This window comes from Cucumis melo, chromosome 11 (assembly GCF_025177605.1).
Source record: "Cucumis melo cultivar AY chromosome 11, USDA_Cmelo_AY_1.0, whole genome shotgun sequence".
Taxonomy (NCBI): Eukaryota; Viridiplantae; Streptophyta; class Magnoliopsida; order Cucurbitales; family Cucurbitaceae; genus Cucumis; species Cucumis melo.
In genome coordinates, this window is record NC_066867.1 from 28714789 (window position 1) to 28720788 (window position 6000).

The window sequence follows — 6000 nt, forward strand, 5'->3', positions numbered from 1 at the left end:
AATTAACTAACCCCCTAAGCATTGGAAAAAAAATACATATCGTTAATAATTTGTTATTTTACTCAAATTTCTATGAGTTCTATAAGCTTTGAAAACTATATATAATTGGTGTTGAGTTGACAGAAAAATTATGTAAAATCTTTTTTCTAGTACTAACGAATTTGAATTTCTTCAACAATATTTGTAGTTTGAGAAATTGATTTAAGCAACACTTGTTAATGGGTTTGTGGCCAATTCTTGCACTTTGTTATGTATGAGAGTTTGATTACAACAAATTTTGAAAAATTTGACCCTAACTTCAATTTGGTGAGGTGGCTTCTAGCTTGATTGCTACATGTTCGTAGTTCCAATTATAATAGTCGATGCTTCTAACTATTTTAATCTACGATAAATATTCAAACACAAAACCTCACTTATTGTCTCCCATTTAAGTGATTGGCCAATTAAAAGCTGTAAGGTGGTTACATCAATCTTATGTTTCTCCATCATTTTTTTTCCTGGTGGCTTTAAATGTTAAATTTGACCTCATAGCTGATAAAACTCTCATAAATAATTTTAAATTTATTATTCTTGTTATTTTGAGAATAAGTTATTAGAATTAGGCTAGATCTTGATTTAAAAAATTTAAATCATTCAAATTAAATTGAAAATGATTGCAAATAACAAAATTATTGAAAATATTTATAAAATATAATAAATTTTCATATTCTATTAGAGGTATATAGGGGAGGGAGTGAGTTATTATAGTCTTGAGTTATTATAGTTGAATTATTATTAATTTGTGTTTGGAACGTATATTATTTTAGCTTGGGCATTGTTACGTGTCTATGATGTAGATTATTTTAGTTTGAGAGTAAAATAATAAACATGGTAGCAAAGAATAAAAAAATAATAAATGTCAAATAGTTAAAATGGTAGTAAATTGTAAATACTAAAGCAAATGTGAGGTTTTGAAATAGTGTTCACTATAGTTAGTCAGAGAAGTGAGAATTTTAAAATAGTATTTATTGTAGCTAAGGCGTGGTTATTATAGTCCTATATAATCCTCGTCCCAAACGGTTCCTTAACGTCTATCATTGATAGTTATCACTAATATAACTTGAAAATCAACATTTAATAGACTTTTATCGTTAATAGAAGTTGAAATAACAATATTTTAATATACTTCTATCATTGATAGAAGTTGAAATACAAACGATAGACATTAATAAACTTATATCGATGGTTACCAATTCATTGATAGATACGTATAAAAGTCTATCTATCAATATCTTGATAAACATTGATAGAAATTTATCGATGTCTATGTTCTATAAATATCTATATTTGATAAAACATGAAAACTTTAATTTATTGCGTTATTTAAAAAAACGGTCCAATGAATTATTTTTATTTTTGAAACTAAAGATATTAAGCCAATTTTTTAAAGACATATTGAGAAGGAGAAAAGTTGAGAATTTTGAGATATTTTTTCTTTATTTATGTTAAGAAAGAAAAAGAAAAAGAAGTATGTGAGGATGTAAGCATGAGAGTGAAAGAGTTGGCATTGGAAAAGAACAGCCCACAGCCACACCCAAAAGTAATAAATAAATAAATAAACTGACAAAATGCGCGTGGAGCTTAACTTCTCAACGTCCTTTGAAGGCGCGTCTTACAAACTCTATATTTCTATTTCTTAGCTGTCTGTCGGTGGTCGGAGCGATCGGATCCTAAAGCGGGGCGACCCTCCAACTTACCCAGACCCTATACCCACCCCCTTTCTTCCTTTTCTTCCTTTTCTATACCATTTTGTTTATTTATTTATTCATTTTAATTTCATTCCTTCCCTTCAAAATATTTATATTTATAATAATATTTCTCTTTTTATAAATGATAGCCCATTATTCAATATTAATATATTTAGACAGATTGTAATATCTTTTTATATATATAAATGTTTTAACAATTTTTTCATCTAAAACTATTTTTTCTTTTTAATTTCCTATTTCTACATTTCATATATGCATTTATTATCAAATTCTTTTAAAAAAATTAAAACTATCCCAATATTAGTAGTTTCATCCCAATATTAAGGTTAAAGTTATGTGTACAAATTTAATAGATACAACCATTCCCAATAATCATCTCTTTATTTAGAGTTGAAATATTTGTTTTAGCTTAATTTAATTAATTGGATTTATGGATTCTAATCTGATCTGACCAACTAAAGAAAAAGATATTATATTAGTGAAAATTTATGAATGTTTCCCAATTGTTGGCATGTATTTATTTAAATGTTTTTTTTTTACCACTAAATTAGTGTAAAACAACTGTGCTTCGAGAAGAAAGAATATACGTTTTATTTATTTAAAATAATAAGCTATAAAAGACAAAAAAAAGAAAGAAAAAAAAAACAAATCATCAATATTCTTAATTTATAGAACTTTCCCTTTTTATATTCGAAAATGTGAATCTAATTTCTTTATTCACGTGCCAATAATTGTAATGCCCTAATCCCATCCATCCTTTCCCACCCTATATGTATAAATCCTATTTATTCCAAGATTTCTTTGCTTCATACTTCCTTTTAGTTTATATTTTGAAAAAATTCTCCAAAAAAGAAAAAATGGTTAGGGATGTTTGTTTCTATCGAAATTTAAATGATGGAGATTTGAATTACCACGTTTGTTTTTCGATAATACGTACAAGATGTTCGAGCATTTGAAGATTCTTGAACATTTTAGGATGTCCTTACGGAAGACATCTCGAGAGTTTTTTATGTCATCCTATAACATGAATTATTTATATTCTCGATATCTACTTTTTATTTTTTTACATTCTTTTTTCATTTTATAATTTTTATGTATATATTTCGTACTTGTTTATTTGAATTTTTAATTAAAATAAATATTTTCTACTATGTAATTCACTTCTGTTGTGTTTGAATATTTCAGTTATCTACATTTTCAAAAAACAAACAGCATTAACTTTTTTTATTTTTTAAGAAAAAGAAGCATCTACATTGTTGCTTTTGGTGGAATTAAAGTCAATGGAATGAATTAGTCGTGAATATATCACTATTTTTAAATCATAATTTAACAAAAGAAACCCTACTAATTAGTTAAAAGACACAATTTTAAAAACATGACAATAATGACTAATAGCAACGACGATAGATCTATAGTTAAAGAAAGTCACGAAAGAAGAATCAAACCAAGGATAAATAAGTGAAGAAATTATGCCAACACCCCCAATCACATGTCATGCTAGTTTTTTTTTTTTTTTTAATTTATTAGGTCGAGATCAACTAACAATCAAAACAGTTGAGGAAAAACTACATATGGTTTTATGAGAAAAGGACACAATTTTAAAAAGCGATAATGATGACAAGCCACAACGACAATAAATTTATAGTTAAATAGAGAAATAAGTCATGCCAACACTTCTAATCACATATTGTTTCGATATTTTATTAAGTCAAGGTCGACTAACAATCAAAGATATTAAGGAGGGATAAATATTTTGAGCATAATTCAAACGACAAATGATTATGCTCTATTTTGTTTTCAAATGTATAAGTATTTTATAGTGAAATTAGGCTCAATTTGCAAATGTAACGATAGAAATATAAATAATGATCTCTTTCTCCTCTTTTTAGTTTCAATGTCTCTATATAAATATTTTACTTAGTGTAATTAAGGATTTGTGACCAATGGTTTCTTCATAATTTATATTATTTTGAAAGAACACAACACCCAACACCAACCAATCCAACTACACAAGAACATGTACGACAAAAAGCAAGAAAAAATCTACATATATAGAATAAAGAATACTGAAGATAGAAGACTCTTGATCCTCCAACCCTTTATGCACAATGCAATGAGTTAAAAGTGTTATGACATTGAACATGAGAAAAACTTACCATCCCCAACTTTTTGGCACGATGCTTAGCTTTAGGTTTTATGACGAAGAAGGAAACTTTAGATAAATCAACGCAGTGAATAATATTTATTTTAAATCTAACAAATTAAGATGAATAAAATAAATATAAATATGATATGTCGATGGCATATAGTACCCATGAAAACAACGAGCCAAAAGTTTAGTGTTGATGGTCATTGAAATAGAAATAGATATGTAAAAGGTCAAACATTTTCAAACATTAGCATATAAATATAATTTAATACAATTAGGTTAAAATATCATTTCTGTTCTTATTCTTATTCTTAATCAGTTCAATTAGTTAATATAATTTGGAGTTTGGGAAGATTGATAGGAATTGTGGAGTACAAAACTTGATCAAGTTTCATTGGCTAATTTGGAGGTGATCAAGAATGATTAAATTAAAGAAGAATTTGACAATTAGGGTGAAATTTATCTTCAACAAAGATTAATACACATTTATGCATCTTAAGGAAATTGCAGCACCCATTTTGTTTTCTATTTCTATTTTTATTATACTTCGTTATATTTACAATTTTTCGATCGTTTATTTATTTTACCTCCAAAAAAGAGAGAGAAAAAAAAGTTGAAAAGAACAAATAAAGAAAATGTGTTATCGTACAGGCTTTAAAACGAGTGCAAATAAAGTATGTGGTCGATATTTTCGTGATGGGTAGAGGTGAGTATCGAGGGGGCGGGGTGTGTCGGTCACCCATGAATCGGTCTTCATGGGACGAATTCCGGTGGTTTACGAGATGGCCGGTAGATGCCTCGGCGGTCGGATATTGTCGAACACATGGGGTTCCTAAAAGAAAAACGGAAAAAATGGAAAGAAAAATGTGAAGGCACCACATGAGCATATGCAATGCAAGACAGAGGGACAGCTAATCATAAAGCTAATAAAAACATTAAACCCACATGACACTCAAACTCATTATTTTTGACATTTCCCATAAGCTCCTTTTCTTACACCTTCTAATTCTTTTTCTTTTAATTAAAACTTTATATACAAACATTAATTCGTTCAATAGGAAAACAAGTTGATTGCTAAAAATGTACGCTTTTAGTCCATAAATTTTGAATCTAATTTCAATTTGAAGTTAGATCCTTAAATAAGTGTAACGGCGAATTGTGAGAAATTGTGAACTCTTAAACAAATATATAATGCAAAGAATTAATAAGATAATTAAAAGTGGAGTGAGTTCATAACTCTGGATCTCTATGTTCTTAGACCAACAACTCTTTATATATAAAGATCTTCACTTTTAACTTTGAAATTTTATTAAATATTCATGTATATATATGTATATTTTTTTTGTTCTAATGTCTATTAATTAATTTAAAAGAACCATGTAGAAAAATTTCAAATTCAATTTTGATATCGATGAACATTGTAAAACTTTATTAACCATAATATCAAGTGAAAGATCCAAAAGTCTCACATACATTTTTTTAGTATAACAAGGGTGGAATGATTGAAATATCAAAACTCTTAGGGACCGTTTGGGACGAAGATTATGCAAGATTATAATAATCACCCATAATAACAAAAATTTCTATTTAAAAATCCTCGATTAGTTACTGTAAACATTATCTCAAAATTCATATTTGCTATAGTATTTACTATTTGCATTCGTCGTTTTTTTTATTGTTTGCTATAATGTTTACTACCTCATTCTCAAACTAAAATAATATACCCAACAAATACATATTATTTTAATCGAAACTAAAATAATCTACACTTTAAATACAAACTATTATAACTCAATTATAATAGCCTAAATTAAAATAGCTCACTACCAATACCCATCAACGTCTATTAACATATTGACAAGACATTAATATGAAAGTCAATCGATATTTATCAATGTTTATCATCGAAAAATCTAAAAAGGTTTCATATTTTATAAATATTTTGAACTATTGTGTTATATTTGAAAATGTCATTTTGGATTGTGACAACAATGTTGCATATATAATGAATTTTGAAAGACATTTGGCTACACATGAAACACATTCAGTGGTTTTATATGTATATGGTTTGAGTCTTGGAAGACCTTTGGCTACACATGTAAA